Below are 23,984 nucleotides of genomic sequence, written 5' to 3' on the forward strand. Positions count from 1 at the left end.
GACACAAAAGTTTTTTGAGAAACGTTTCTCAGAGTATGCAAGTTTTTTACGAAGAGATATATGTTTTTTAATTGTTTACACAGTTAATATAGCCACACTTTTTTTTTCAAATAAATTTTTAAAACAGATTAATCTAATCTCATTGTATTCCCCACTGTGTGTGTACTATATATATATATATATATATATATATATATATATATATATATATATGCAAATGCCTATATGTAAATACAACTAAATAGACAATGCAAATCATTGAGAACTTACCTGAGAGATGATCTCCAGCACAGGAAGTCTTGGTAAGTCAGCAGTGAACTGTGTTTGACCCTCACAATCACCTTTGTTCCTGTTTACAACAATAAAGTGATGAAAAAGTCAGCCAGGCGTTGACTGCCAATGTTCATAGACTCAACCCTTAGCAAACAGCATCCCATATTGTCTTCATGCCAACAGAAATGTGGCACGACGACCCAAAAGCCGATTTATATTTGTTCCTTCAAACAATGCTAACTTTTTTTTTAATACCTTAAAAACACTCACTCATCTGCTGTGAATAATATACACATAGCAAGTAGAAAATGAATAATCTTCTGAAACAAATCAACCGACATCAACAAGTTTTGTAACATTAGATGGAATTAAACAATAGAGGGCCAGCGCATGTGTAAATCATGTTTAACTACTCAGTGAGGTTTGCACAACCCAAATGTCTCCACAACGCACCCTCAATCTCTCATTTCACTCTGCCAAGGCATTTGCATTATGTGTGTACAACACAGGAAAAACAATGTAAATATGATCCACCTAGAATCACAAAACCTACAGGTGAATTGCGGCCAAAGTGTTACCAAACACGTCATGTTCACCTCTCTCAGTACAAAAAAAAAAAAAAGTATACATATATATATTGCCTTTTGCAAAAAAAAGAAAAAGAAAAATCATGGCATGTACCATCATGTTTAGTCATTAGACCAGTTCTGGTTCCAGCTAATTTTATGGTGGGCTGTTCTTAGACTACTGACTCATGGGATAGACACAGTACTCAGCTTGATGGAGATGAAATGAATCCAGTCATAAAACTCAACGCCAGCACATGCTGTGGAACAAACTTGATTGTGACGCTTCTGGATGCATGAGGAGGATTTCAAAAAGACCCTTTCATGTGTCACATGCATTTTTCAAAGCGGGATAAGCTAATGTAAAAGTAAAGGTACAAATATGCCTCCAAGCCATAGGTCAGTAGGTGTGGCCAAGAGACTCATACAGTGAGGAATCATGGGAAATAAACTGCACTGAGCCGTGCGTGCCTCTTGAAATTTGCATTGGCTTTATCCTCCAATGGCCCAGGCCAAAACCTCCTCAACCTTTGGATAGCCGACCTGGTACTGCAGATTTTTGAGGGGGGTTTAACAAGAAATGAAGATGTAGTGGAGAGAAACGGTAGTCCCACAGTCACTGCCTTACTCGATCCATATGTGGGTTTAAACACAGGAAATACCCACCGTTCAATGCAATCAAGCTGGAGGCCTATCCATCGAGGAAAGCCTTGTGGAACTAATTGAACACCATTAAGACCGTTTCATCCAAATATGCACCGCACACCAAAAAAAAAAAAATATCAGCTTTTATGCAATTAACGAAATCATCGTCATAAGATGCAAAAACCATCAAGGGCTATATTTCATTCTGATCTAATCATGATTCAAGAAAAACGCAAAAATTTAATTTGTGTCCTATTTGTCATTGCATAAACAAGATTCATCCGCCTATCTCCCAAAACAGTAATCAATCCATCGAGACATAAATTGGCAAACCAAAAGTACAAATCGTCCTCATTACACTGAGTGCGTCGTCTATGGAGTTAAAAAGATTAGAGAACATTTAGGACGTAACTGAACATATTACAGATTACCAACAACCTCTATCAGGCGCAAATAAATAATACTACAAATGACAACATGATTGTTGGGTTAAAATAGGTCCTATATGAAATTGGTGATTCAACAGCATACTATATGCTGTTGAATCACTAAACTTTTATCAGAAATCTACTGATAAAAGCCATGTTTTTTAGCTAAAAGGATTTGATTCAAAGGAGTCATTCTTTCAAGGACAGTTAAGATTTATGGTTCCTAATATGTAAAAAAAAAAACAACATTATTGTGCAGAAATACCACATGGGATTTGGTTCCTAGCTTGTGTCACGATTGAACTACAGTCGCAGAGAGACTATAAGGGTTTTGCAATTAGTACAAACTACTCTAAACATTCGGGCTAATCGGTTACAGTTTAAATCTACTATATCCTTGTCACTTTCTTCAATCATAATCTCTTGTAATTATTGAGCAGTCCACAGCGTTTTATCCTTTGACGTCTCTGACATTTGCGGAGTGAGTTTGTTTACCCCATCGCTGGTTGTGGTGGACGGAGTGTGTCTGGATGGACCAGTTCCAGTTTTGGAAGGCGCAGCATAGATTCTGACAGCTCTGCGAGGCAGTCACACTACACATATGCCATTGATTTAACCGACGCTTCAATAAAGAGCCGGACGGCCCGGTTAACGCGCTCTCTTCTCACACACACTTCCACTCCAGAGAGTGAATCCGAGAAGAAGGCTAGGTTCAGAAATCCTTGATTTGTAACCTTCCTGAAAAACCCTGACAAGCCCTCCCACACCCCAGCCGTCCCTCATCTCTCCCCTTCCTCCCACTCCCAGACTCCCACACAACTCCCAGCTCAGCTCAGCACTCAATACAAGGCTCTGTTGGTCTTCTGTGACAGCATATGGTTATCCACTCAAGCTGTCTCGAGACAATTGTGCATCATAGTCTGCATATGAACAGCGGGTTGCGTTCGAAGCTGAACCGAACCAGTGGCATTTACTGGGCTGGATATATACAGGTGCTGTTTTTCACTATTTAAAGACTCGTGACCAGGCCCAGATGAAATCTGTGGACCAATTTTGGGATAAATCTGCAAAATGGATTTAAATATAGAAGTGTTAAAACTGAAAAAACTACAGTATGACAGGTAACTGAAAACAATACCTGTCACTGATTTGGAAATCTGTAAAAAGAAAGTTGTTATCATACCTCAGTCTTACTTTTCCATTCAAGATGGAGTAAAATCATTCCCTCAAAAGAATTTGATTCTAAAAATAGTACATAAATGATTTCTGGATCAAGCTTTTGTATTTGAAGTGAAGCTGTTAAAAGCAACTTAAAGAATCTTTCCAAAAAATCTCATTATATGCTAGCATTCAAAACGTTTACCATTAAATTGGTAACTGTAAAAACATTTAGAATATTGCAAAAGATTTTTTTAGTTTAGATTTTTAGTAGTAAATAATTAATATGAATCCAAATCTATAAAAAGCAGTACAATTATTTTCCACAAATTGTTAATTATAATAGGATCACGTCACACCAAAGACTTAAACTGAAAATTCAACGTTGCTATCACGGGAATAAACTACATTTTGCAATATATTAAAATAGAAAACCATTATTTTAAGTTATATTATTTTAAGAATAATATTTCACAATTTTACAGCATTATCAGATGACTGCAGTCTTTGTTAGTATAAGAATAAATTGCTAACTCCCAGCAATTTGTTTTTAAATCTTACAGACACCGATTTTTCCAATGGTAGTGAAATTTACGTGCATTTAATAATTATAAATGAATAGCCAACACTTTTACTGTGATTACAGATGTTCTAAAGGCATGCACACACACATTGGATATACACTGAATAACAAGCATTGAAATATGTACTGCATCTTTAAAGAGAATCTGCAGGTCAATAAGCATCTAACAGAAAATAGTTGGAATAAGATCTTTAGACACAAAACATGGAACAGGTCGAATCTTGACACACAGTCCATGTTAAACAGCATTCCTAGTAGCTTCATTCAATTCATTCAAAATGGGGTCCGAATAGAGTGAGTGCATTGCAAAATACATACAACAAATTACTGTACGTGTATATTGCGTCATCTTTAGCATGCATGTAAAGAGCTTAGGACTGTACACAAGCGTGAGAGAGAAATGGGGTGGCAGTGTTGGATGGAGTGATCTGTATAGAGTGATAGGATCCTTAACTGAGCCCCAGGGACTAATAGGGAAGGAAAGAGGAAGGAGAAAGAGAATGAGAGGGAAACTCTTCTGTCTTCTCAAGTGAATGTATTAGACGCTGTTCTTTTACTCCTGATGAGTGCCCATCACGACTATGTGTCTGCGGTGTTAAAAGATAATGTCTCTCTGCTGCTCTCTTTCCCTGCGATTGATTCTCTAGATCAATACATCGCCCTTAAAGCTCCCCTTCAACACATTGATGCACGCAGCAGACCCACAGTCAGTCCGGCAGTCGACGAAGGGTGGCTTCAGAGAGGAAACTAAAATCTTTAGCCCAGCGCAGAGGCCATGTGGAAAGGTGAGGACAGTTTAATGGGTCCTCTTCAACAAGATCCCCCCCAGGATCCTACTGCCCCACAAAAGAAATAGGCCTAGTAGTCATTTTGGGAGATGCAGAGGGAGACGGATAAATTGGACGTTAACAATAAGCTGTCATGCCAAAAAAGAAAAAAATAGGCTCTGTGTTAGCAAGCTGATTAAAACATTGAGTTCTATGGAACACAAAGGAAGATATTTTGAAGAATGTTGGTAGCCAAACAGTTTCTGTTCCCAATGACTTCCATTTATATGGACCAAAAATACAACGGAGCCCAATGCAAATCAAAATTGCTTGATGATGCAGATGAGTACATGCAGACAGAACATTCATTTTAGATGAACTCACTTTACTTTCATTTAAACTATAAGCGTGAAGCGTTCCCTTACTTTGCAAATGTATACTGTATGATCAACTAACTAATAACTATAACCATTAATTACTGCCACTGTCAGAAATTAATGGCAACTTGGTGAAATAAATAAATAAATTGCATTTACAATTAATATATTATTTGTTATTGAATTGCATTTATATCTGTATGTAAAAGTATTTCTTATAATTATTAGATCTGTTTTAATTAACTATTATTTTTTTGTTAGAGAATTATTATTTTGCATTAATATATTCTAGCCCAGGTTATACATATTAGTTGAACTTGATTTTCTAAGTATTTCTACCCTAAATTTCATATAATTACTAGGGGAAAAAGTACAAATTACATAGACAGGATTTTGCCTTAATTTCCCGAATTTTCTGACATTTGTCACTGCATCATCCAAAAGCAAAACTGAAAAGAGCAAAACATTTCAACTTTGTCAACCTGTCAAACATAAAAAAACCAGAATTATAGGTTTATTACTTAAGAGCAGTTTATTATCATTATTAGATTGTTATTTTTAACATATTGTCATTTAGTGTCACAATTTAAGATTTGCTTTAGGTTTCAGGGTTCATGTTGTGCCCATTAACAATAACACCCCAGCGAAATGATAAAATCAGTGCCGCGGAGCATCTCCTGCGGCTTTTATCTGACTCTCAAAATGTGAAAATCATCAAAACAACATGTCCACCTAAGCAGTGATTTCCACAGTGAACTAAAAAGTCTTTTCTGCAGAGTCCTCTGGCTTCTGTGAGTGATAGCCCCTCAGCAGCCATTTCTTCTTAAGCACACACTACCGAGCGTGAAAGAGGAGTGATCATGAAGACTAAAATGTTTTTAAACTGCAATTTACGCATCAGCAAGGGCGCCTCCCCGCTCAGACATTACAATAATGGATGACGTAAAGGTCTTTAAGATTTGACTTTGAGTTTGCCGTTGTGGCGCAGTAGGAGGCTAAACGTGTAGCGGTTAGCTCCGTGATGATTACAAATAGTGCTTCAACATCCCGTAGACATCAAAGGGGGTTTGAGGAAGGTTACTCACCCTCAGGAGGGGGTTAGTGAAATATGACCAATAGAAAAAGACAGAAACGATATGAGACTCTCCAAGGACTGACTATTTGTGTTCCTTGTCAAATAGTAAAGCCTCAATGCTTAAACTACGGCTGTTATGTGTACTATAAAGTGCACTTGTGCGTAATGACGTAATGCTAAGAACTGCCTATATGTAAAATGTCACTGACATTGCCAGAAATAAAAGCAATCAGTGCAAAAAAAAAGAAACATTAACAAATGTCCATGTACAATGTTTCTATTAGTCATGTTTGGGGTCAGTGAGATATTAGCGAAAGTAAAAAAAATCTGCAATTTTTTTTATTCATTAAAAGAATCCTGAAACAAAATTACGCAGACGACATGTATAATAATATGATTTTTTTCTTGAGCAGCAAATCAGCGTGTTAGGAAGATTTCTGAAGGATTGCGTAACACGAAATTTCAGCATCGCTTCTAAGGAATAAATAATATTTTAATATGTATTCAAAAAGAAAACAGTTCATTAAATTGTAATAATGTTTCGCAATATCATTGCATTACAAACACATCTTAAAATCTCCTTAAGACTTTTGAATGCCTAGTTATGCATATGTGTGTTGATTTTATGAGCATATTTACCTTTATTTATATAGTTGCACGCAGTATGTTTTTATTGCTCAGAACAAAACTCAAACAAGACCATAATAAATCCAGGACGCAAATATAGCCTATAACATCAAGCTCAATTTCTGACGCGGGTCACTGCATCTTCTTAAACACACAAAAGCAATATTTAAAGAATCAAACATTGCACGCTAAGTTTGTCATTATGATTTCTGGTATTCAAATGGCCCACAACGTAAATAATACACATACAAAACCACTTTGGATTTTAATGTCTGAATCAATTTCCCCTTATTCTGGAGTTGAAACAGTTCTAGCAAACGCGAGCATGCAAGAACATACGGACCGCTCCAAAAGGAACGATCAAGGCATACGATTCTAGGATTTAGTCTTTCGAACCGAAGGTATTTCTGCAGGAAACCTGGGGTTTTCCCACCAGATATAATAACACTGATTTATGCCCATGACAGAAAAGCTACTTTAATTTTACGTCAGCGCTCCCCACCCAGTTTGAAACGTGCTCGCCTTCCTCCCCAACCCGCGGCCCATTATGCAGTTGTAATACAGATAATGAATACGCAGATAAAGCGCAAACTCTCCCAAGACAATGGCCTTCCTATAGCAAGTGTGGATAATTTTCCTGAGAAAGGCAGGGCGTGTTTTGGCAAATTGCTCCAGATTCATCTATTAGGCATCCCCTTTCATTATCGAGTTTCCGCTGTCCATCTCTGGGGCGGGCTTATCGTGCGGCTGCCTCTCAATAGCCTGAGCCATTGCTAAGATTTCAGGTGCTGGGGGACTGGGCTCGCTGGAAACAGGTGTTCCCTCTGTTTGTGGGCAGCAGAGGTCCCGGGATGGAAGCATGGGAAAGGGCAGTCACCACCGTAGTTCTACATCAATGGGCAGCTAACAGTGAGCCATTGATTTCATGAATTCAGCTAAATTGGCATACTTAAGTAGAGGCTATAAGTAGTGGTAAGAAAGGGAAAAGGAGAAGTCTTCCATCAGTGGGTTTAGGAAGTGTGCGTTGCTTTTAATGACATACCAGAGCTGGAGTGGAAGCACGAAGCACCGATCGCACCCCCACAACCCCCCGGTGTTTCCAGAGCGTCAACCGTCAAGAATTCCAAGTATGATTGCGCAAGGCATTACTGAAATATAACTGGACTTATGCCCTTCAAGGTTTATGAGCATTTAAAAAGAGTAATTCAGCCAAATATAAAAATACGCTGGGAGTTTGTTTGTTTTTTTTTTTACATCGGAACAGATTTGGAGGAACAGATTTGCATTGCACTCCTTTGTAGTGAATGGGTGCCGTCAGAATGAGTGTCCGAAAAGCATATAATGCACCACAATAACCCACAAGACTCCAAATCCATCAATTAAAAATGGTGTCCTCTCAAATCAAACTTCTTTTTGGACTGTTTTCGCATATAAACAGCGCTTGATCTGTGCATATTTCTCTCCTGATTCAGGCAAGGCGACATTATTGATAGCTGACTCACATTTTTGTATTACAAAACATTTTTCAGTTCACAAGAAATTACTTGACGGACTGGAGTCATGTGGATCGCTTGTGGATAAATGTGATGTTGAAAGAACGCAACTCTCTTTCTGACGGCACCCATTCACTGCATAGGGTCCACTGATAAGCAAGTGATGTAATGCTACATTTCTCTAAATGTGTTCCGAGGGAGTTCTCCTCAACATTATGGATGGCTTGAGGGTGAGTAAATTTTCAGCAGACTTTCATTGTGGAGTGAAATATTCCTTTAAGCAGCTACTTAAATAAAAAATGCCATGAGGACTCTTTTAAAGGGTCATTAATGGCTGAGGCGGGTGATGTGGTGAGTGGGAACGTTCTTACCTGAGAAAATCAGTATACGGACAGCCTGGCCTCGGTCTAGGTTGCTCGTCTGACCAACTTGTTGAGATCAAACACTGGCTCTATCACCTCTGGCCACACCTGTCAGAAACTAAAGTGATCAATGGAGCAGGTGTGAATGTTTAAATGTTTACAACCTGTTCACCTGCAGCGTCCCCAGCGGAAAATATGCATATGTTTGTTTTTAAACGTTTTAAGTAGTGCATACATTTATGAATGATCTGGCAGGGTAAATGTGTTAATGAGTGTTTATCTGTCTTTTGCATATTAATAAATGTATTTAAATTAAAGAGATTTTTTTTAATGAATACCTTTTTTTATTTCTGTCTCACTGCTGACCACGATGTTATTCAAATTATGGCTATTTTTAGTAAAATGCATTTCATAGTGGGGGACAAAGATGGGTGGTTTGTGACTTTATTACAAGGTAAAAACTGAGCGCAAAATTATTATTTATGACCTGAAGTAATTTTCATAGGCCTTTAGAAAAATCCCATTTGTAGATATCATAACTGTAAAGAATATCTTAGCATGACAGATATCGAAAAACAGCTGTAAATTCCAGCAAATGTTTGTGCAAATAATTCATTTTAGATCTTTAATCACTTGTCATTTCTTTGGAAGACTATAAAATAAGTGTAAAATGGACTTACATTTTTTGCTCTTTCTGCTTTCTTTGACGTCAGAGCTCAGAACTGTTGATAGATCGACTCAAAAAACCTATAAAATACCTATAACCTATATATATATATATATATATATATATATATATATATATATATATATATAGAAAAAAACATAAATGATTAATCAGACAACTTAATGAAAAAAAAAAGAGCAACTTTATATGGAAGCACTTTTCCACTAGGTAAAAAGTCTTGCTTTGCTAATTATGACATGAAAAGTCAAACCTATAACTTAAATTAACAAGATGAAAAAGTTATAAAAAAAGGTTGATTAAAAAGTCATAAGTGGGTCATAAAAAGTCATAAAATTAAATGCTAAATCATAATGAGATAAAAAATTAAATCATGTCCTGATGAGTTACCAAAGCATTTTTGTGACAAAAAAAATAATAAGCAAGAAGTAATTTTTACTACAGAATAAAATGTATTGATTTTAATAAATAATGAGACTTTTGGGTTGTCCTCTAAATCGTTTTTTGTGAACAGCTATTAAATATGTATCTCTGCACGTAGAACTTACAGTTCATGCGTAAACTAAAGTCAAATCAAACTGCAAGCTAAAGTAAAAACTTTGCAAATGCCACAGCCTCTCCGTTCCAATCTGCGTACAAGTGATAATATATAGATGGGACTGTCATTAAAACCGTTTCGTGCTCCTTGTGGATTCATTTGCGCTGACCCAGAATGCAGTATTTTCTTAACACTAGCAGCAGGCCTCTTTGATGTTATCTGGCCGACTGGCGCTCGCGGAGTGCAGCGCCTGCGCCCGATCTGCCGCGGTGAACGGAGGAGCCATATTAATCATCGTGAAGTCTGCGAGAGCGCCGTCATAAATCGCGCGGCACGGTCCTTAACGGAGAGAGTCCCTGGACGCCCTCTCCTCATTCATCAACACGCCCCGACTCCGGATGCAGGGTAAATACAAGGGAGGAATATGGGGGTGGCTGGGGCTTGTGATGTTGAGCATATCGAGGAGGTCGTAATGACTTTATACCACCGTGAGTGATGTTCCTTTCCCTCGCTCCGACCTCACGAACAATAAATAGTCGTCAAAACTCGGTAAAGTTTTCCTCAAGTGGAAAGGAATGAAAGTGCGTGTTTGTGTTCCCGCGGCGCTGGAGGACGACGGGAGTTCCGCTTTATTCGTCCGAATAGAATCGGCTCTTCTGAACTTCGAATAACTCTTAAAGAACCGATTCATTCGACGCCGTTGCGTAATTGCATTTGCCCGTTTTCTTCGTGCCCGGGGTAGTTAAGGAAATGTGTTGATTCCAATACTGTTTATGATGTTTTTATTTAATTAATTGACATGCTTATGCCTATCTGATTACATGGCATTAATTTGCCTGCGTTGTCGGTTCTCTCAAAATGTTTTTACTACCAGTCCTCTCATAATGGAAGGAATCTATCTGCGGCTACTGGGCATGCGCACATCGATGTAGCGTAATTTTTGTCACGCTGTACAACAATAATCACTGTTTTTGCATTATTGTAACACTAAATCACAATCTAATAGGTAGACTATTTAATTTATTTTTAGTTTCCGGATATATAGCCACAACCACATCACACATGTACAAGACAATTCAATGACTCGGTGATTCGAGAATCACTCGTGCTGATTCAGTTACATTCGTGAACAAATATTTTTATGAACAGGTTCAATGAAAATAATCGATTAATACACAATGCCGTTGGATGGACCTCTGCTAATAATAATAATAATAATAATAATAATAATAATAATAATAATAATAATAATATGGACAAAAACATCCGGCTATCCCTGGCTGAATAAATATTTACGCTGCTGAAACTTGTAGACAAACACACAGATGCAACAATATATGGTGTATAGTTTTTCAATTCATCTCTAGTTATTACTATATGAATATATAAACACCTACATATATAATATATGAAAATAAACTTATTCATTAATTTTTGGTGTAACATATTGATTAATTAGACATGGGGAATCATGTTCATAATAACAAAACTGTACAGTGTTCATTTTTAGTTATTTTTACGTTATTTATTTAAATGATTGTGTCCTTTGTATATAATTTGTTAAAATGTGCAAATAACTTCATAAAAAAATCACTTTTTACATTTTATTACAGAACTTGCTGATTCAATTTTAGGTTAGCTTGCTTAGGCCTTGCTTGCTAGTTGCTAACATGTCCTGAGTAAAAAGAGACAGTATGAAAATGTAAAAAAATCTGCAATATAATTGACTCCATATTAATAAAATATTACCCCAACAAATTAAATCTCAGTTTGGATTCCTCTCAGCCTTCGTGCTTATAACATGTACCTGTTTTTCTCCTTCGCATTTACCTGCTACTGTACTGTGTTATCTTATCTTGTTTTTCCAGGGCAGGAGCTACATTGCCCCGAGCAACCCACAAGAACAGCTAATCGACACTCTGAGTCCTTTCATGTTTGTACCTCCAGCTCCTAAAATGGCCGTGGTTAGGAGTGGCTCATCAGTGCAGTGTGTGAGTGTGTGAGTGATGACTCTCTCAAGGGCCAAGACAATAGCCCTAGTCAGGTTACACTCTTGGACACATCCCCAGCACACACACTTGTGCCTATATGTGGAGTTCTTCACGCACATATGCATTCAGACACATGCCTCCAAGACATCATTTACAACAGGGTCACAAATTACAGCCGCTCACATTCAGCATGAGAATTTATTGTAGACAGAAACATACTGAAACATCTGTATAATATAGCAATAATAATAAAAAAGTCTATTTATATCTCACAATTTGGACTCCAGAATTGGAATAAACTGGCAGTTTTGAGAATCGTGTCAGAAGATAATACCGACAAATTACATTTTGTACTTTTTTTTACATGGCAGACACACAAAACATAAATTAATGTTTTTTCTCTAATAGTGAGTTTATATCGAAGACATTTTGTCATGTGTTGTGTGTTTGAGACACGGAATAAAAAAAGGCAGCTGCAGCCTCATATCTCACATTTTTGACTTTTGACATTTTTGATTCTAAGAGGAAAAGTCTCTCAATTATTTTTTTTTCTCAGAATTTCTTATAACTGGCAACTGCAATATTATAATCATAAAGTTTATGATTATGGTTGAGAAGACAGAATTGTGATAAACTCTGCAACTGCAAGAAAAGAAAAAGAATTGTGTTTTGTATTTTTGCCACAACTTAAACCATTACATGGGACTTTAAATTAATATAAAATTGTAATTCTGGAACAAACTATATTATATCATCTCACAATTGCATGAAAAAAGTCATAATTGTAAGAAAAAATGCACAATTACCCATGTTTTTTATTACATGGGACAAACACAAAACACAATTAAATTTCAATATCATATTTCACAATTCTGACTGTTCACCTCAAAGTCCCAAGTATATACTGACAGTTCTGAAGTCACAATTGTAAGATATAAAGTCTGACTTGCAATGGCGAAAAAATTTGAATTTTGAGATATAAATTGTATTCACTGGCAGAAACACAAAACACAATTATGATTTGATTTCTTAGAACTGCTAGTTCATATCTCACCATTCAGACTGTTTTTCTCAGGACTGCGAGCTTAAACCTAAAAATAGTAGAGTAATAGAGTATAATAGAGTTATAAATAATAGAATTTTTTCAGAATTACAAGAAAAAATGTTGTAAGATACATTTCTTTTAATTCTGTGGGAGAAATAAGCTTGTATATCATCATCTTCATCGTTATTTACAGTTTTTTGTATCGTCCCTCTGGTGTTCTGAAAGCTCCTAACCAAAGAGTTTCCAACTAAACCACATATTTAAAGAGAATTAAACATACGTTGAAAAACGGAGCCACCGCCCTCTAATTCACAATCCTACGCACAAAAGAATAAACAACACATAAGTAGTTTCCCAGGCTCTTGATGAGGATCTCAAGGTTATAACACTGGTTCCCTGTGCGGGGCAGGACAGAGGGACAGAAAGTCCATCATCGGAACCACGCTGGACTTGTCCTCACTCTGGCAACCCAACAAAGCCTCCCAAAGACAGATGACAAGCACACAAAGAAAACACAGGTGGCTATAGACCACCTGGAGAAAAAGAGAGAGATGGAGAGAGAGAAATAGGTGGCTCCCCTTTGAACTTTCAGCTTAGTGAGTAAACCCCCAACAGTTTTCTGGTCAAAATCCTTTACCTATATGTGTACCAGTGCTGATCTGTGACCTAACTGGCCTTACGTTATTTAATTTAATACTTTCTTCACTTGTGTTTTCTCTATTTGGCTAAATTATTACAATTATTTTCATTAATAACCTATACTAGGAAGTAAATATCATTAAACAGCATTTTTTAAATGATTTTATATATATATATATATATATATATATATATATATATATATATATATATATATATATATATATATATATTTTTTTTTTTTCATTGATCTATTTATTTAATATAACCAGTGTTCCAAACGTAACAGTAAAAGCATTTATAATGTTACAAAAAATATTTTCAGCGTTCATAATAGGAAAAAAACTTCTTGAGCACCAGATCAGCGTATTATATTCCTTATGATCATGTGAAACTGAAGACTGAGATATTAATGCTGAATATTTTGTTGTTTTAAATTGTAACAATATTTCACAATATTACCGTTTTTTGTTTGCAAAAGCAGCCTTGGTGCGCATAAGAGACTTATCTAATCTAATCTAATCCCAAACTTTTGTATAGTGTATTTTAAATATTAATCCGTAATATACATACATATCATATATACAGCTATAACTATTATTAATTGTTATATGTATGTCCATGTCACCATGCACAACCTTTGGCTAGTGAAAAGTTGAATATACAGAACAAAAACACTTTCCCTTTAACCTTTAATCTTAAACCTTGACGCTGTCAGGATGTTTGTTACACAGTGTTTTAGTTTAAGTTAGTATCCATTGCCTACAGGATTTTGTAGTTCCAGGTTACGTTTCATAATAATGTTTCACCGCTGACCCTTTGTTCACCAGGCCTGTGATCAATATTGTTTGATAATTAATGGAGTTGTTACGCTCACTAATCCAATTACATGCTTTGCTCCCTGAAAGGTCTCAGTCTGATCAAGATTAATTTCTAACGGAGGGCTACTTCTCAATCCACCTTTGAACTGTGAGATATGTTCATCCGCTGACCTCCATCGATTTCATCCCGCAGAAGCCTTTCTGACAACAGCGCAGCCCTCGGGTCTGACTGTCTTTTTGCGGTGGGAAATTTTCAACCCTGTAGATCTTTACTGGAGCATCCAGAGAAGAAAAGCGAAACTGCTTTGGCTTTCAGAGCCATCCAATATACGAGCTGAACCTAACTCATACTACACAGACTTTAAAGACCTCTGGACCGGATTAGACCCTCTAATTGCTGTAACAGGCCAGACGGTTTCCCAAAGGAAGACTTAAAGGAATATTCCTGGTTCAGTGCTAGTTAAGCTCAATCGACAGAATTTGTGGCATAATGTTGATTACCACAAAAATGTTTACTTTAATTAAAAAAAAGAGAAGGGCCAATTAAACAGAAGTGAATCGGGCCAATTTGGAGGATTTAAAAGCAAAAATGTAAGGTTAAGATTTCGTGTTTTTCAACCAGGGTTATGTTTAAATGTATGTATATATTATCTTCATAAATCATTATCATACACAAGGCTAGTAAGTGTCTTTTTAACTGTAAAATCATGCCATAAAGGCAAAATCAAATCAATATTGTCAAATATAGTTCCAAACCTTAATGAATTTCTGGTTTTATGCAGAAAAAAACGAAAAAGATATTTTAAAGAATGTCGTTAATTAAACAGCTTCCATTGACTTTCATATACTTTGGTGATATAATGGAGGTCAATGGCAACCAAAAGTGTTTGTTTTACTTTTTGTGGATTTACTATTTAAACAATGAGTATTTATTGTTAACAATTGGGCCTATTCTCACTTTAACCCAGAGCTCTCTTTTTCAAACAAACAAACAAACAAAAAAAAGTGGAAAATTGATTGTCAGTTGAGCTTAATGTGTATTCGCATTGTTTTGCTTTTGCGCTTTTATATGTTACTTTAGTATGAATTATTACAACCAAGCTGAAGCCACTTATCACGCTGGGGTTGGGTTTAGATTTCTGCACAGGTCAGTTGTTTCGCAACTCTACATGAGCTGTGAAGTTTATCAAAGTGTGGCAGCAGAACCTCTCCATTCCTCACCTATTGAACCTCCAGTCTGAAATAGGTTTCACCTTTGTGACATTACCGGCATAAATCCTCACATCCCGTGAAGGCTGTCTGCAAGTGACTTCAGTGTCCGTCATAAAGTGAAACAGACAGTCTTAATTGCTGTTCCAGACTCAAGGAAACGGGACTAAAATATTTGCATAATTTCACGGAAGGCAGAGGAAATTGCTAAAACATGTGAGCCAGAATCCCAGTGCAACCCAATACCTGTTCAGCCTGGCTCTTGGGTGCCACCCAGTGCCGAATGTGCCAAGAAGAAGGGCACGTGTATGCGTGTGTGCGTCCAATCAGAAGGAAAAGGTCACGGGCCGATCTTATCTCGCCTTTCTCCCACAATCCCGAGCGAGAGCCTGTCAAAGTCGCACCAAAGTCTGCATATTAAATGCACCGAGAGTGTTGCGTTTCTTATTTTGTGACATTTCAGATATATTGCAGCGATTGCGTCGGGTTTCACTCTTTACTCGTTAAAGCTGACGCCTGGACAAGTCTGTTTTTTAAAAGTTTCTAGGACTTTCCTGAGGAGAACACGGGTGGAACCGAGCAACAAAGCAACAAAGATTTGCAATCAATCATATTAATTTCATAAACAGTGTTTGTACCACAGTGAAATGGAGAGTTATGCCATGGCTGTTAGCCCGTAGTCTTTTCTTTTCCCACACAGACGCAGACAGTCGTGGGCGGAAGGCACAGCTGAGCGGAGTAATTAAGCCCACATCGGACATGTGGAAAAGGCATAGAGAGCGCGGTGTCCTCGGTGGAGCGCATATGAACACTTCATATGGATCCACAGGGAGACGCAACCTGCACAGATACCAGCCTCACTCGGATGACGGTAACAGTTTGTCACCTTGTAAAGTGAGGAGAGGAAAGTAAGCTGTCATGAATCACGAGGGAATATAGTGTCTTTTTGTTTGCCATCGGAGGAATAAAGGCCAGTGAATGGAGCAGTGATTTCTACAGTCTGGGGAAGCAGTGGATTGTGGGCTAGGAAATAGACTGTGAGGGTTGTTTAAGCCTTGATAGATTGTTAACATAAATCTTTAGTTTTTAGTTGAGGATTTGGGGTATTATGCTTTTGGTCCATGTTCATGAAAATGATTTTAAACTGAAGTTTTTGAGAGAAATGAACCAAAGGCATATTCATGAATACTTCAAATAGATTGGACAGGTCTTTTCCAGGAGAAAACCTGTTAATCTGGAGTTAATGTTATATATCATTGATTTATTATGATTGTACATAAAAAATGCTGAACAGACAACAATAACTGCCTTTATTTAATTTCATTTATATTTATAAATTTAATTTTTGATGCATAAAGTACAGTAGAGATACATTTACTGAATAACCTTCCAGATGAGCATAAAAATTGTATGTTTGGCTACTATCTGCCACAGCATTTATGGTATTTATAAATTTATTTAACTTTTTAGATTTTTTTTACTTGTTAAACTTGTTTTTTTTCTCTAATATTTATTTCCAGCAGGTAACATTGTCCCTGGAGATGACTGTTTTGTGCTCTTGAACATGAATAAAAAATTTTCTCGAGTTAAACAGAAACACAGCTACTGAAGGAGCTCTTACAGAAATGCGTTCTTGTGGCCTAAAGCTGTCCCTCTGTGTCTTTGTGGCTCCTCTCTGGATTATCTGTCGGTGCAGGTTCCAAGGCAGCCTTGGACCTTGTTGTTTGTCTCTTTCTGCACCAGTTGCTGCGCAAACAGTCAGTCCTCATCTCTGCTCACTCATCCCCTGACTTGAGCTTTGATCTGAGGACCCCTTAGGGCCCCTAAGGTCCCAAACCAGAGTGGAGGTCAGGGGCCTCCGTCCACGCTGCCCTTGCCACAGTGGCTACATGCATTACTCAATGCAAACAACACCATGGCTACTGTTAAAACGCATCTCTTAGGCACACTTGTCATATTTTTTGCAAAGCAGACTAATTGGAAGCAAGTGCTTCAAAATGATCTAACGTTTGTCCTTGCATCTTACAAACTGATTCCTGTATGTATCTGTTGTATTTTCTAAGAGCCAAGATCCTCCCTATAGGCAGAATATGTAAGCATAGGGCCCCCGAATTGTTTTTGAATTTAGTCAGCGGTTATATAAAAACATGAATGATCATTGCTTTTAATGTGGTGCGCTGTCACCCTCTTTACGTAAAAATCACGTAACATGAATGTTTCTTGAGCGCTTTCTGTGAGCGTGATTTCAGACGGAATTAAACACGGACAAATGCATTTCATCCTTTCAGATGCAACAAGGTACAAGGTGAGCTACCAAGCAAGTTTACTATGTCAAAAAAAGCCATATGAAGCTGACTATGTGATTAAAATGTCAATATGTATTAGTTTAGAGTAGTAGTTTAATAGTAGTAGTTTAGCAATTTAGTAGATTTTGAAATTTTGCCAAAATGGGATTTTTGCAAAAACCCAGTTTTGATTTCCCAAAGGACCCATCAAGGCGACAGTACTTCTAAATATGAAATTTATATGATCATTTACTCACCCTCAGGTTGTTTCAAACCTGTAAATGTTAATTTCTTCTGTTGAGCATGAAATACGTTTTTTTTTTTTTTTAAATACTGTTGATGGTGGTCAAAGAAAAAACTATGCTGTGAAATACCAATGTCTACCATCAACTGTTTGGTTACATGCTTAAAAACAACACAAATCCAAATATCCAAAATATCTTCTTTTTGTGTTTAACAATAATAAAAGAAAAACTCCTTAAAGGGGGCCATTTTCTTTCTCCCGGGTCATTTTTTTTCACATTTGAGGAATGGAATGATTCCATGAGGTACTTCATGGAACCACAGACGCCAATAAAGAACCTTTATTGTGGCACATTTTTATCCTCCGATGTTTCCATTCCCACTTACATCCCAGATGTGAACGTGATTTGCCCCAATCCAGGTGTCTTACTGATGAAGATGGACGACTTTGGTTGACATCAGTGATTCAAGGCCGACTCAGAGATGGTGGTAAAGTCAGCAGTGAATACTAGGCTAATTTAATCTACACATGGCAAAATTCATGTCGCCCCTTAGGTAGAACCCTAATTTTGTGGTTAGCAGCTGTCATCAAATTTCTCTGGTCAGGTTACCACCCTTACCACAAAGACAATGGGACGGCAAAGAGACCGTCTCATCCTGTAGGATTATGACACTTTAATCAGGCTAATCCAGAAGACTCCTGAATTCCCACACAGGTGGAAATCGCACACCTATGCCCCATTCACAACGACAGACCTGTCCACACGCAGACGTATGTCATGGGAACACTCGGTCACCCACAGTGACACACTCAGACATCAGCGCCTGCTCTTTTGAAGTCAGTATAATTAACAGGCCATCCGATACACTATCAGCCCAAGAGGCTCTTGGTCTCAGAGGCACGTAGCAGATCCATCAGTGGTTGCTAACTGGCTGCACTGTCAACAGTCTCAAGCCCTCCCATTATGACCCTTCCGTGCCCCATATCCCACCAGTAGGACGTGGGGTCACGACGGCGACTCTTAGGCCCACCGCTTACCCAAAGATATATAACGTATCGCATACGGTTTATTAGACGTTGTCGTAGTCTGTGATAAGTTATTTATGGCTGTGTGTGAATAAAAGATGATGACCTGCAAACCGGTGCATGTCACACAAATGTTAATGAGACAGACGTACAGCTGATGACTCACAATATGCATAATGGAGGACAATGACCGTCTACACCGAGGTGAGACTGACCTCGATATTAAGCCCACGTATCCAGTCACAATGCTAATGTTTGACAGAGCCTGATGAAGAGCAGAGTACAGTTTGTAGAGTGTTTCAATGTTTCTAAAGCATGTGTGAGCTTGTTAATATTCTGGCCTTTATATATGACTTGGGTCCCTCCATCAACGTAACTATATATATATTTTCTAAACATACTGTTGTCATTAATTACTCATCTTCATGTCGTTCTAAACCCGTAAGACTTTCATTCACCTTTGGAACACAAGTTAAGATATTTTTGATGAAATCCGAGAGTTTTCTGATCCTTTGTTCGTGCGTCGTGGTACTCTTGTGATTGTGCAACAGAGACTGACAGATAGGAAAAGAACTGGTTAATAAAGTTTTCTTTGCAAACAAAACGTATTCTTGTAGCTTCATACCATTACGGATGAGCCACTGATGTCGCATGGACTATTTTAACAATGTCCTTACTACCTTTTTAGGCCTTGAACATGTCAGTTGCTGTCTACAGAGAGTCATAAAACTCATATTGCATCAGAAATATCTTAATTTGTGTACCAAGATGAAACTATATATCTTAGGTGTTTGGAATGACATGAGTAATTAATAACAGATTTTCATTTTTGGGTCTTTTAAGTATATTAAAAATGGTAGCTTTTATATCAAAGAATCCTGGGAGGAAAAAAAACTAAAAGTAGAAAGTAGAAAACTAAAAATATTTTTGATCAGCAAATCAGCATATTAGTATTATTTCTGAAGGATCTCTGGGGAAAGGACAGTGAGGAACTGAGTTGCTGTCATAGTGAATAAATTACAATTAATATAGTATTATATTGTATAAATTGTATTTTTGAGCAGCTTTGGTCTTTTAAAATCCTACCTCAAACTTTTGAAAGGTACAGTATATATATATAATTCATCTGTGCGTATTTACATTTTTTTTAAATGCTATCAATGAAATAAGCCATAGCGATACGAAGAAAGCACCTGTTTTATTTCAAAGACGTGGTTAAAATCTTTCTTGACTTTTTAGAAAAACTAACAAAAATGACTGCATTCTTTTATGATGTGTGTATATCCACAGTTGGACACTGTTAGTAGATGAATGAAATAAACCGAGAGTGTGAAAGAGAGTTTTAAGAGAGTTTATTTTATAAAAGTCCAGAGGCCCAAAAGTGTCCATAGCTGTAGAAACTCCTAATTATGAAACCCATGATTGTTTATGGTGTGGTAATATTAAGTCAAACATTGAACAGTCTTCGATTTTGCCATGATTTTCCTCATTGTTTCCCGATAGCTCTTAAATGTTGGAATTTTTTTTGTCTATTGTACGTTTTAAATATGTATATATTTTTTCATTCTGTGTTTGCATAAGGGTGAACCGTTAAAACGATGTCATTTGTTTGACCGCTCAAAGAAACAAAATTGAGTAATTATAATTCATTTGTCAAACACAATCTCCTCGGACTACACATTGTACCTGATATCCGTGAAATCTCTCTGATGCGGTCGCTAAAAGTTCACAGCGGAGAAAAACACAACGCTGAATTAGCGTCCAAGCTGTTTAGACATCTCCATCAAAACTCATGACAGACTATTTCTTTCCTTTGAAGTCTTAGCTTATTCCTGACCTGTCAAAGTTAGACCGATGCTCAAAAAAAAAAAAAAGTGAAAAATTTGTTTTTGTTCTCTGAATAGATTGGCGGGAATTTGCCGTAATTGATTGAATTAACCACAGAGGTGGTCAGTGCCATTAAATAATACCTCATTCCCTCCCCATCTGTCCGTTACATCGCCTGAAAACATTCATTTTGGCGACCACCATTACAAATGCCAGCAGAATGTGTAAAAAAAAAGGGTGTAATTGTAATATATGATCGTAATATCCCATTGTATCCAAATGACTTCCAAGGAACTCATGACTAGCGATTTCTCTGTTTGATGTGGTGGACACAGCCAAAGGCTACAGCCATGAATCTGAGAAAAGACAGGAACGAGAGAGGAAAAAAGAGTTTAATCCACATTCACAGGTGTGTCACACCTTTGTTACCATCTCTGAAGTTCACAACGGACTCCGAGACAAAGGCCAGAGCTCCATGTGCCCATTGTAGCCTGGAGAACAATACAGTGACTGTGACTTACTAATCCCTGTGGAGCGCTGACAGCTCAGGCCCGAAGCCACGCTAGGCCTCATCTTCGCTCAGAGCAGTGTCTGCGGACCACAGCGATGGGAACGGAGAGTATTTATAGTAGCCAGAATCTTGCCAAAAGGAGGGAACCAAAAGCCATTGTGGGAGAAAAATATTATCCCCATTGTCAACCTGCGGCCGTCATTGTAGCGTCACTTGATGGATGAGAAAGTATGTGTCTGGAGGGGAAATGGCTCAGTGCATGAAAGCTTTTCAGGAGATATTTGTAATGAAACTGGCCCATAAAGAAGAGAAAGAATTGCAGTTCGTATTTCATAAAGCAGGTGTCTGTCAGATTTGACTCACCTCACCCATCCTGGACGTACCTGTGACCCAAAAATGACTACAAAAACATCTCAGTTTCTGGGTTGGGCAGTAGGTCAGGAGTTAGAATTGGAATTTGATTTGACTGGCTAAAAAAGAAACACAGGAAGCAAAACTGGAACTTTCTGAGCCAACATTTAAAGTTTGTCAAATCTTACTTGACACTAAAATGCCCTTCAAACTAAATTCGAATGACATTTCTGCATCATGTTCGGTACCAAATTTGTAATTCAGATGAAATTCCATGGGTGAACTTGATTCAGTTCTGAATGGCACGGTATATGTTCGGTACTGGAACTGTTTTTCTGTTGCATCAGTTATTATATTTTGTGCCATCTCCGTGTTGTGATAACCGACACTTGGAACGTTTTCGCAGGTGACACTATTCCCAAACACACCTTAGCCCTGGAGAATAGCAAAATGCACGGCGTTGTGAACAACAATGGCCTCCAGGAGCTCACCTAAACCCTTTTGTTCAGTCCACAATGAATGCTGTTCCCACCCTTTTCTTGTAAACAGCAAGAAAAGAATAAAGCATACCTTGCAAGAAAATATCAGTATCCTGGATCACACTCCTAATCAGGCCATTGCATAAAAACGCTCAAGGACGCTGCCAACTCCGCCCCTCGAACTTCGCAAATAAGCGAGAAATAAAGGACCGAGCGGGCAAAGAATCAATAGGAAGAGGGGAATATCTGATGAAATGTTTTCTTGTCAGTGCTCAACCTCATCACCCCTCCCTTCCCTGGTTTGACCTTCCTCTCTGAGCACATCCAGCCACAAAGAGGCTCCATTCTCTCGGGAGATAGAGCGCCTTGCTCTTGTGCAGAAACTCTATCACCTGCCTAAAAGAAAACTGTGTCATCTCCCCCCTCCAGCCCAGCAGGAAGGCTCCAGCCAAGCAGATCACACACCCTGTAATATTCGTGGTGACCTTCAGCGAGCCACCAAACTTTCTCACAGTCTGCCATGTTTCATGATGCTACATATTGGATGCAGGGTAGCGACTTGGCACTGTGAAAAGAAAGCCATCTTCAAAGAAAGAGTGTGGCCAGGGTCTGATTTGCCAGCATAAACAAACAGCATTCTATTTTACGGCTTTCTAGAATGCTGGATTCTGATTGGCTGATCATATCATCAGGTCTGTCAAGTGATTTTTTTTTTTTCAATTTTAAAGCTTTAAACGTTTTAAAAATGTACATTTACATTATATTATATTGTATGTTATGTTGTTTAATCAAATTACTATATATATATATAATTTAATTTAGTAATTTTAAACATTTGAATCTAATGAATTCTTACATTTTTTTCAAGTGGAAGCCTTAGTTAATATGCAGGTAATATTACAAAATAATTCCAAACTCAAATCAACATTTCATCCTATTTATTTGAAGGTAGTTCACTGTAGGAAAATAAGGTAAAGATGTTAACTAATAAGTAACAATATACTTCACCGGGTGATTGATTATGGTACATTTAAGACAATTGTTTTGTATTGTGTTATGATTAAAAATGCAAATGAGGCATTGGATTTGCACATATTTGCATACATTCCCAGAACAGAAATCTGAACATTTGGTTAAAGTTTCATATTGTTTACATATTAAAGTGTTTTTACAAAAGGGATTTTGGACATACATTTGTATCGCTCCATGTATCACAAAATACTAGAAACAGACAGAAAACTCTCCATGTTTTTAGGAATAAAATGTTATAAATCAGGCAAATGATATATGAACGCACAACAAACAAATATACAAATGAATCCCTCAGTAGAGACCTTCAGAACATAGTGCTCAGAGCATGAGGAAAACATATTTAGACAAAAAAAAGACATCTGAAGATATGTATTGCAATTAATAAAGCGTAAGAGTAAAGTTTTTGGGGTTTTTTTTTTTGGCCTAGCCTACAATTATGCATGCTGTTGGTCAGTTTAGTGATAGCGATATTTGTTTTACAAATTATGGCTCTTTTTTCTCAAATTCTTGAGATAAAGCTAACAAGACACGATTAAATGACCTACATATTTTGAATGAAACCAAAATAAAGCAGATGCTTAACTGATAATCAAAGTAACAGGCCCCGTTTAACATTTTCTTCCTCCTTGCCGTTGAGTGAATAGATATTAGATAACAAATAAGCTCAGAATGTCTTTCATATCCTCGAAGACTGATTCCCTGAATCTTGGCCCACCGTGGGTTTGCAGTAAGTGCTTTTGGTTAAACTACAAAGAAAGCCTCGGTGAACTTCGCTGTTTGGCTTGGGACCTACAGTTCCTTCCTGTTCATGGAAATTTTTGTCTCTGAAATGTGTTTTTGGTACACCAAAAAATTGGACTTCCTTATGGGTTAATACCCGAAAACACAGCTCTATATTAATGAAAATGCGTTCCACCTGAGAAAAGGAAGGCTGCACAGAGTATTTC

General features: G+C 37.4%; 1 protein-coding gene across 1 annotated transcript in view; it reads right to left on the reverse strand.

The window, feature by feature from the left end:
• Positions 1-9,052, reverse strand: part of eya1 (EYA transcriptional coactivator and phosphatase 1) — an 81,256-nt gene extending 72,204 nt beyond the window's left edge. The window contains exons 1-3 of the mRNA XM_043226959.1: positions 9,035-9,052; positions 8,364-8,462; positions 271-349 (exon numbers count right to left, since the gene is read on the reverse strand). The gene's annotated coding sequence lies outside the window, so the exon portion shown is untranslated. The remainder of the gene's footprint in view (positions 1-270; positions 350-8,363; positions 8,463-9,034) is intronic.
• Positions 9,053-23,984: the final 14,932 nt, after the last annotated feature.

The sequence above is a fragment of the Puntigrus tetrazona genome, chromosome 24 (assembly GCF_018831695.1).
Source record: "Puntigrus tetrazona isolate hp1 chromosome 24, ASM1883169v1, whole genome shotgun sequence".
Taxonomy (NCBI): Eukaryota; Metazoa; Chordata; class Actinopteri; order Cypriniformes; family Cyprinidae; genus Puntigrus; species Puntigrus tetrazona.